Source organism: Patella vulgata, chromosome 8 (assembly GCF_932274485.2).
Source record: "Patella vulgata chromosome 8, xgPatVulg1.2, whole genome shotgun sequence".
NCBI lineage: Eukaryota > Metazoa > Mollusca > Gastropoda > Patellidae > Patella > Patella vulgata.
This window is the reverse complement of record NC_065886.2, coordinates 5206283-5217344: the sequence shown is the minus strand read 5'-3', so window position 1 is coordinate 5217344 and position 11062 is coordinate 5206283. Positions and strand designations below refer to the sequence as shown.

The 11062-nt window shown below is 34.5% G+C and overlaps 1 long non-coding RNA gene across 2 annotated transcripts in view; it reads right to left on the bottom strand.

Moving 5' to 3' along the window:
• Nucleotides 1–514: 514 nt before the first annotated feature.
• LOC130013986 (uncharacterized) overlaps nucleotides 515–11062 on the bottom strand; it is a 59194-nt gene continuing 48646 nt past the window's right edge. For both annotated transcript variants that reach the window (XR_008788957.1, XR_008788958.1), the window contains exons 2-4: nucleotides 3299–3426; nucleotides 2007–2132; nucleotides 515–1441 (exon numbers count right to left, since the gene is read on the bottom strand). This is a non-coding gene — a long non-coding RNA (uncharacterized LOC130013986). The remainder of the gene's footprint in view (nucleotides 1442–2006; nucleotides 2133–3298; nucleotides 3427–11062) is intronic.

Sequence of the window (11062 nt, the reverse complement as noted above, 5' to 3'; positions counted from 1 at the left end):
AGTTTTAATTTAGTAAAACAAGACACCAAGAAGGTTATTTCCTGACATCCATTGAGATATACACTGCAATAATTATAATACTACTAAAAATATAATTATAAAAACCTTATTTATTAAAAACCCTTAATTATTAACAATTACAATAACTTGCACAATTTTAAAACATTACAGTTTTAATTTAGTAAAAAAATAGAAAAGAACAAGAAGTTTATTTTCCGACATCCATTGAATATACAATGTAATAATAATAATAATAATAATGATAATAATACTAAAAACTACATTTATAAAAAGAAAGCCACTTGTTGCACATGTGTATAAACTATGAATAAGCTTAACAAGCAATTAAAAATAGGAAAGAAAAATTATACTTATTAGTCTTAGGTAATATGTATATCAACAATAAAAGATAAATATTGTAACAAATGTTATTCATCGCCATTTTTTTTTTTTAAAAATAAAACAAAAAAAAATAAATAAATAAAAAACACCCCATTCCACACAACACCCACATAAACTGTAATATTATGGCAAAGAAATGAGATTGTTTAATGATAAAATCATTTGTTATAAAATGAGATACAATAACGGAAAGAGATAATTTAACAACAATATTATATTTAATGATAAAATCATTTGTTATATAAAAGACATTCCGTAATTTAACGACAATATTATATTTAATGATAAAATCGTAAGTTATATAAAAGACATTCCGTAAAATAGATTTTATTTTAATGCATAGATAATTTAATTAAGTTCGTGCATTAGGGAGCCTCTAGCGCTAGCCAGGTCTCGGGTTCGCTTCCAGTATTGGCCCACAAAGTTACTCGGGAATTCCCGGCGCGGTTTTCCCTTGTCAGTAGTGTAGGAAGGATGGCCCGACAAGGAACAGTGTCTAGTCTTTAGGATGGGACGAAATATGGATAAAGGGTAAACATTGGCGTGCGCATAAAAGAACCCATGGCAGTTGGAATTGGGAATAAGAGTAGGGATATAAGAGTAGGCCATAGTGCCCCAACCTTGGCAAAATTTCCCTCACAGCAGACTGTGGTATGGCGTCTTAAATAGCCCAGTCAAGAGTAGAACAGTAGAAAGGTAAACCCTATTTTTTGTCTTTATCATTATTAGTTAATATTTACAAGTAATCACGAGTGTCCAGTGCATATATTGTACTCGATTAACCATAAGGAGAAGAACTGGTGGTTACTACTGCCGTTGAATCCCGAGTGTCCAGTGCATAATATATTGTACTCGATTATGCATAAGGAGAAGAATTATTGGTGGTTGCTGCTGTTGTTGTAAAAACGACAAAATTGAGAATTATGGCTACTATGATCCAAATAATACCTATCACCAGGCCAATAATGTTTAAAGTACGAGCTGTTGATCCCTTGGCTTGAGCAGTGTTCACATCTCCAGCAGTAAAGGCATCACGTGACTGAAATAGAAATGAAATGAAATGTTCTGCTCCTATACTGGGCTAATGAAGACGGGCATACGCTATACAGTGTGCTATGAGAGAAATTTTGCCCGGGCAGCGGCACTATCGCCTACTCTTATATCGAATTCCAACTGCCAAGGGATCTTTACGTGCATTCCAATGTTTACACGGCACCTCAGTTTTTCGTCTCATCCGAAGGACTAGGCAGCTGTCCTTGCCTGGCCCTCCATCCTGCATCACTGACAAGGGGAAACCACGTCGGAAAATCGGGATGAACTTTCTCGGCCAATGCAGGGATCGAACACCCGACCTCCAGGCTAGCGAGCCAGCGCCTTACCCACCTAGCCACCGTGGCTCCTGACTGAAATAGAGTTATGGTAAGCATACAATAAAACGCCGCTAGGTGGATTTTAAAATTTTCAATTACTTACAGGATTATGACTACTCATATGTGACAAGGAAGGAGTAGGGTCTCTTGTCGAAAAAATGATTTAGTTTTTGTTGCTCTCTCTCTCTCTCTCTCTCTCTCTCTCAAATATTTCATTCAGTTTCAAATACTTACCCCGCATGAAAAAATTATTGATGCGATTCCAATTGGACAGCAACAGCACAGACAAACAAAGATGGAGAATCCCAGATAATCCTGGGGTTTTGTCACGTAGAGTGTTGACGGCTGTGGCTGTGTTACCTGAAACCAAAAAAAATTCTCTGGTCAAATAAATAACTTAGTATCATTTCTATAATAACCCTAGTCTGGCCCAATATGTTTGGGATCAAACACGGAATCTCAGGGTTAGTGCGCCAGGGCCTTATGCACTGAATCCGCTGTGGCCCCGCTTCTATTTCCAAACAACAATTGAGGTTGTACCATTTTGATGTTGTACCTCGTCCCAAGGGGGGTTGGATGGCTGAATGGTTAGCACATGTGTGCTGTATCATAAAGTCTGTCATTGAGTCAACTAGCGTGGTTTCGATTCCCCGGTTGTACGTGACAAGAGTAGGGTCGCCTGTCCAACTTCGTGGGTTTTCTCCGGGTCCTCAGGTTTCCTCCCACTGCTAAAGACCCCTACGCGCAAGCGAATTATGGAAATAAAATTGAACCATATGTTAGTCCCGAAATGACCTAGTTTGTGTCAAGTGGACGTTAAACCCCATCTCTCTCTCTCTCTCTCTCTCTCTCTCTCTCTCTCTCACCTCGTCGCAACATCATTTTTCGTGAGTTAGTGCTTATTTACTGATCCTCTATGGTCCCTCTTGAAGTAACGGGGAAATCAAACTATTGTGTAAAATCATTAATGCTAATTTTAGTCAGTTTGTGTTACATATCTTTAGTTTAACGTCCACTCGACATAAACTAGGTCATGTCCGGACTAGCACTTGCTTCAACATTATTTCAATAATTCGCCTGCGCGTTGGGGCCTTTATCTGTGGAACAAAACCAGGGGACCCAGAGAACATCTACGAAGTTGGACAGGTGACTCTTCAGGTACAAGCGGGGAATCGAAACCACACCACTTAATAGACCTTAAAATCTATTATGCCCCTGACCCCCACCCCCACCCCAAGAGGAATCAATGATCCTTGCAACCATCAGTTTTATTATGCCCCTGAGCCCCCCCCCCACCCCCCAGGAGGAATCAAACTATCGTGTAAAGATCCTTGCAACCATCAGTTTTATTAGGTTAAGGTTGCATATCTTTAAAACCACACACAACATTTTGAACTGAAATAGTAGGCATTATGCATTCCATCTCGAATTATCCAGTAAAGATAAAATGGCTGTAGTCTAGTGATAAATTAAAAACCAACAAACTGAAAGTAGATATAAGTAAAGACCATATAATTCATACTTACAATAACATTGCTACCGGCTGAGTATTGCGCTTGACCATATCCTTGTTGTGGGGCATATCCTTGCTGCGAGGGGTATCCTTGCTGCTGGGGGTATCCTTGCTGCGGGGGGTATCCTTGGGGATTCTTAACTGAAAGATAAATAAGAACGATTATTTTTTTTTTGCTAAATTTTAATATATTCTAAATATCTTGACCAGCGGTCCTACTAGTTATACTCCCAACTTTAACATCCGCATACTGCAGCACCTTGATCGCGAGATGAAACAAGTATTCATCTTACCGCTATTTATTATTCAACTTGGTGTAATTGACATAGAAGGGGTGTAAATACAATTGTAATTGACTTGCATATACAGGAAATAATTTGTTGTGTTTAACTTAAAATGGGTGTTTATACAATTATTTGTTGTAATTGATGTAGAGGAAGTGTATATACAATTATGTATTTTAATTGACTTAGAAGAGGTGTATATACAATTATTGTAATTGATGTAGAAGAGGTGTATATACAACTATTTGTATTTAACCTAGAACCGGTGTATATACAAGTATTTGTTGTAATTGATGTAGAAGAGGTGTATTTACAATTATTTGTTGTATCTAATTTAGAAAGGGTGTATTTACAATTATTTGTTGTAATTGATTAACAAAGGGTGTAATTACAATTATTTGTTGTCATTGATGTAGAAGAGTGTGTTTACAATTAATTGTATTTAACTTATTTTTAACCACAAAGCCCTCTGCGCGACAACCACTGATAGTATTTATTATTTTTTTAATAGAAAAGTGGCGGTGGTCTTTATGTGAAACATCTTCTTTTCCTTGTTGCTCCAAGATATAAACCCGGTTTTTTGCATAGAATGTGTCTACATTTTTCAATTTGGGGGCATATCAAGCCCAATAACTCGCCCTTTGTCATTCTCTCTCTCCTAACTTAACTTAAAGATATATGATGTCAGCTTTAGATAAAGAGCTGGTCGTTCTTGCTATATTTCGAAAATACATAATTTTGAAAATGTCATTCAAATTACGTTATTATTTCTTTTTTTGCAAGTTATCACTGTTTGTAGTTTTGATAAGATGTGTGCATTGATTGTATATCATCGTAACCACGATACTAGCATATTCGAACTGTTCTAATCTAGTTAAATTCGCGAGCATCCCATATCATCGGGGGTTGTTTATCGTCTTCTCATGTTAATAACAATGACTACTTAAAGATACATTATGTAAGATTTAGATAAAGTGTCTTATTAATAATTTAGAAAACATTTCAGGCCTAAAGTAAGACCGGCAATAGGCAGATTTAGCTCTTGCATAATGTATGTTTAATAATTTATATGACAATTAAGGCGTAAAGAAAGGCCTTTAATAAGCATATTTAGCTCTTGAATAATGTCTCCGTAACGTACAATTATTTGTTGTAGTTACTAACATAGCGGAGATTGCATGTGTAGTTTAATGGTCGAGTGCGAGACATTAAGTAATATATTGATATTGAACGAGTGCGTGTAGCACGAGGGCTATTCTATGTATTACGCAATGTCTTGCACCAGACCATTAAACAACTTAAAATACAGACACTATCCAGCACGTGCATTGCAATAAAATACGCCACGCGGGTCTAATATTTCAACTAGTATAAATAATGTACGCTTGGCACATTGAAATAATGTTACGCCAATATCAAAGGATGATATCAAATGGCGGAGAGTGGAAGGTTGTGCGTGTGAGTCTCTCTGACCAACCTTCAATCATTTCAAGAATGGGATTTAGTATATAAGTGCTATATTTATGAATTAAGTATATATTATAAGAATATATTTTATTGTTGGAGATATGAAGTTGATCAGCTTATTGCTGATTGATGTGTAAAATGTTTTGTTGATCTCCAGTAGATTGAACTCTGTAACTAGGGACGCTACCATCATAACTATCTCTCACGTGCGGGGTCTCATCTTTTGTTTGTGATTATAAACAGGACTGCTCAGTGATATAACAATTGTAAGACATCTATGTATAAGTGTTATTATGTCATTTGAAAAACTGAGGAAGAGACTTACATCAGCCTCGAGTATTACAAACCCCAAAAAGTCAAAAACGCTTGATTTTGAGCTTGATTCGGGCGACGAACTAGATTTTGAGATGGAGGACAAATTAATCGACCGATTTCTCGTTGTGCTCCAAGATGAAAGAGCTGTATTTAAAATGGCCAATACACTAGCCAAGATCATAAGCCCTCAGGTTGCTGATGCTGTGGTAAAATTACAGAACAAGGTAGATCGATTAGAGAAAGAACTTCAAGAGAAGAACGCACAAATTAGTGAGATCTACAATAAGTGTGTCGAACTGGAACAGTATGGTAGGAGAGAAGGGGTGCGTATCTCAGGAATTGTAGAAACACAAGAAGAAGACACAGACCAGCTAGTGATCGAAGTAGGTAAAATCATTAATGTACCAATAACTAGAAATGACATAAATAGAAGTCATAGGGTAGGCCCCCCTGGCGCATATGATTCTGTTTCCAAACCTAGATCCATCATAGTGAGGTTCAAGGTCTACTATACCAAACAAGCTTTCATGAAAAACGCCAAAAGGCTAAAAAATATACGACCCCGCAAAACAAATACAGGTGTCAATAATGTTAATAATGACCCAAGTAAAAAAACATCGTTGAAGACCCAGGAAACAAGCGGTGCTGTTGCACACGATTTGTCTCTCGTACCTGTTGTGATGAAAAGGAATAAGATTTCTATTAATCATGATCTAACAAAACTAAGATCTACCCTTGCTTTTAAAGCCCGCCAATTATTGAAGGAAAAGAAAATCTCCCAAACATGGTGTAGGGATGGGATCATCTATATAAAAACCCGAGATGGATCAACAAAATTAGTGAGAAATATAAACGAGTTTGAGGCAGTCTGTGAGGCAACAAAGATCAGAATGAGAATTACCAAAGTAGGCGATGCTACTACAGATCCACCGACAGGTGAAGATTCTTACTTAAATATCTCGACAATGGAACTTTAAATCTTACTTACCAAAATGTAAATTAATGCATATTATTATTATTATTATTATTATTATTAGCTTAAATTGGATAACCTTTAAAAAGGCAGGTGTGTCAATCATAAAATTATTTAAAATTATTTAAAAATGACAAAGCCACACATCCTCTCTATTCTACTAAGATTAAATAGAGCAGCAAGTATGTTGTTTACATAGTACAGCTACAGACTCATCACGCAAACGCATATATATTTAACGGTTCGTGACCCACTTATACTAACAAATACGTCTGGCCGATTACAGTCTTACAAAATTAAACTTATAAAGTATTTGAATAAATATAACGTGAAATATTATAATAATTGTTGACGTTTACAAACATTTTATTAAAACCATATTTGGTTGTATCATATTCATCTAATAATATAAACCCGTAAGTAATAATTGACAGCTTTATTCTGAGGTAGTAGCATTTGAGCTCTCTTAAAATTAAGCCAATCCATAAAAATCAAGAAGCTTATCTTTTCTACTTCTAAAAGCTGTATATGCACTTTTCTGTTAAATTAAAACATGGAGTCAGCTATTAATATGATTGTAAAAGTGATATGATTGATTATTTCATAATTAAAAGAGTCTTCTTACATTTTAGTATATATGAAATTATTCATTGATATAGTGGAATGTTACAAAATTAAAGAAAAGTTTATATATTCTAGTCTATTGAGTCATTTAGAGATATAATTATTTCAAGTTACAAGAAAGTTGAAACATTCTAGGATATACAGTCATTCATTGATATTCTAGGATAAGCAGTCATTCATTGATATCACTGATTATTTCAATATTGACCGAAATTTTATATATTCTAGTAATGATTGATTATCTAATTGATATGGTTAATTATTTCATAATTAAACGGGTGTTTATACATTCTAGCATATAGAGTTATCCATCAACAATTAAAAGGAAGTTTATACACTATAGAGTATGGAATCTTCCATTGATGATTTAAAAACACAAAAGAAATATTATACTCTCGCACATGGAGTCTTACATAGATATGATTGATTATTTCACAATTAAAAGGAGGCTCATATATTCTAGTACATGTATATAGAATCATTGTTGATATGATAGATTACATCAAATTAGAGGAAGTAGTACACTTTAGTATATGAAAACTCATTACCAAAATGTATATTAATGCATATTATTATTATTATTATTAGCTTAAATTGGATAACCTTTTAATAGGTAGTTGTGCAAATCATAACATTATTCAACAATGATAAAGCCACACGTGCTCTCTTTAACATTCTACTAAGATTAAATTTTAATAGTGCAGCAGGTATGCTGTTTACATAGTACAGCTACAGACTCATCACGCAAACACATATATATAACGGTTCTTGGCCAACTTATACTAACAAGTACGGAGTCTTTCATTGATATGATTTTTAAAATAAGGTTTAAATGATCTAGTATATGAAGTTATTGAAGCATATGATTTATTATATCATAATTATAAGGAAGTTTATGTATTCAAATATATGGAGTTAGCCTTTGAGATGATTAAATTAGTGATATGATTGATTTTATCTAAATTAAAAGAAACTTATCCTTTGGTATCTGTGATATGAGGGATTATTTCATAATAAATTTTAGTAAAATTTCAGCCATGCATTGGTATGATAGATTGTTTCGAAATTAAAAAGAAAGTTTATACATTCTAGTCCAGGGAGTAATTTAGAGATATTATTGTTCCAAAGTTACATGAAAGATGAAACATTCTAGTTTATTATTAGGAGATTTATTTTAGTAAATAAAATTATCCAATTTTGTGACTTTATATTTATATAATAAGCGTATACCTATGTATATTATTTATGATTCTATAACTTTATATTAGAAAGCATATCATGATTAATGATACTATAACTATTAACATGATTGACGATTTTCAAATTTATAATTAATAGAAGGCCCAGTAGAAGTTTAAGTTTACCCATTCTCAGCCATTCTTGATTTGATCTTGGTCAAATGTTTCACCCTTGCCTTGCTTATATGTATATATGCTCACAGTTCATTCGCATATATGTATATATATTCCCACTAGAGAGATTATTCTATGTCTCTTATGTACATACGTTGTTTTCACCTTTTTATATTTGTTGTTTAAAACATGTTCACCTTGAATCGTACCACGTGTCGTCATCCCCACTGTCTTCCGACTTAGTTTTGTCGTTATCATCGTGCCCACTATCCTTGTTGTCCTCTCCATCATTATATCATTTGCCCAACTTCTTTAATCAAGATTCCAAATTAAGCTTGTTGCCTGTTAAATACCACACACTAATCGTTGCTGGTGATATTCATCCCAACCCTGGTCCGAACAAACTCAATATAATTCACTTAAACATTAGAAGCCTGCAAAATAAACTAGACCTACTGTCCACCGATTTCCCCGACGTTGATATCATTACTTTGTCTGAAACGTGGATAAATGACTCGATTAAAACTGACATATTACGGTTAAGTAATTTTCATGAACCCATTCTTGTTAACAGATCTGGTGGACAAGGTGGCGGAGTAGGCATCTACGTTCGTGAAAATCTATACTACAAACATCGTAGGGATCTTGATGTAAACGGCATTGAAGCAGTTTGGATAGAAATCCATGCCCTAAACAAAACCTTTCTAGTTGGCACCTTCTACAGGAAACCATCATTAAATGTAGAATATTGGAATGAACTTGAAAATAGCATCTCACAAGCTAAGGACGACAACAAGCCACTCCTCATTCTAGGAGATTTCAACTGTAACTACTTTTCCCCACATACTCGGAAACTAAACGACATATCTGATCGCTTTAACTTGTTTCAGCTGGTAACAGAACCTACGCGAATTACAGAATACTCTAGTACAATCCTTGACTTGTGTTTTGTAAATTGTCCCGATTTTATTCGATCTTGTGAAGTCTTGGAAGCAGGAATAAGCGACCACTGCCCAATCAAAATTACTGTAAATATATCCAAACCACAGAAAGAAACGTTCACTCGTCCAATTTGGAATTACGATACACAGAGTTTAAAACATCTGGATGAATATTTTGGGAACACGGATTGGGATTACTATTTGCAGAATCCAATCCAGCCTACCACTATTGCCACTGTCATCTCTGAAATTATTATTGATGGAATAAAAGGCCATATCCCCTCAAAAAATGTTACAATAAGAAGTCATGATACCCCATGGATAAATGACTATATCCGTCGTCTAATAAGAAAACCTACTCGTATTCACAGGAAAGCTAAAAAAGATAATACCCCATCTTCATGGTTCGAATTTAGACAATTTCGTAACCACGTTGTGAGTGAAATCAGGAAATGTAAATTAGAATATTTTAATAAAATTGACGATAAGATTAGTTCTAATAAATTAAATGATCGGAAATGGTGGAATTTAGTAAAATCAAACACAGTTAAATCAGGGCATACTAAAAAAGAACTCCCCCTCTAAAAATAGACAATAATATATTTTTCGGAAATCGCGAGAAAGCAAATGCGCTTAATACGTTTTTCGCTAACCAGAGCCAAATAGAAAACCCTCTTGACGACCCCCCAAATGTAATACCCCATGACGTATTTATCGAAGATCCAAGTTTTTCCATTGAAGAAGTTAGTAACATTTTATTATCCTTAAATATTAACAAGGCTACAGGCCCCGATCATGTGAACAATCGTATACTCAAATCATGTTTAATATATTATTCCAATTCGGTACTTTTCCAGATATTTGGAAGCTTGCCAATGTTGTTCCCGTTTATAAGAAAGCTGATATACACGACGTGTGCAATTATAGGCCAATTTCACTTCTTAGTTGTCTAGGCAAAGTTTTTGAAAAATGTCTTCATAAATACTTACATAATTTTTTTAGTGGAAAATGAAACTATTTCCCCTTTTCAATCAGGCTTTAAACAAAATGATTCTACTATATATCAATTAATTGAAATCAATGATTACATTGCTAAGGCTATGGATGAAGGACATGAAATTAAAGCTGTATTTTGTGACGTAAGTCGCGCGTTTGACCGAGTCTGGCACAAAGGTTTACTAAACAAATTATATACTGTAGGAATTAGGAACAACTTTTTACTTTTAATAGAGCATTATCTCTCAAACAGACAACAAGTTGTAGTTATTAAAAACATATGAAGCAGGTGTCCCCCAGGGCTCCGTCCTAGGCCCAACATTGTTTCTCATTTACATTAACGACGTCATCAAGAACATAAACTCCCATATCAGACTGTTTGCGGACGATACGTCCTTGTATGTCATTATTGAGGACCCCGTTTTATGTCAATCCAGTCTTAATGATGACCTTTCTAAGATATCTACTTGGTCAATTGATTGGAAAGTCAACTTTAACCCAACTAAAACAGAAAGCATGACTTTTTCACGTAAAAAAAACCCCTCTTCGTTTCATGTGAATTTTAACAATACCGACATAATAGATACAGCTGACCACAAACACCTTGGGCTAATATTCAATTCCTCAGGACAGTGGACCGTTCATATTAACTCCATAATTACTAAAGTAGGTAAACTTGTGGATGTTCTTAGAAGTTTCAAATATAAATTGTCAAGGAAATCACTAGAGATTATATACAAATCCTTCATTCTCCCTGTATTTGATTACGTTGATGTAATTTATGATAATTATAGTAAAACTGACAATGAAAAACTTGAAAATATC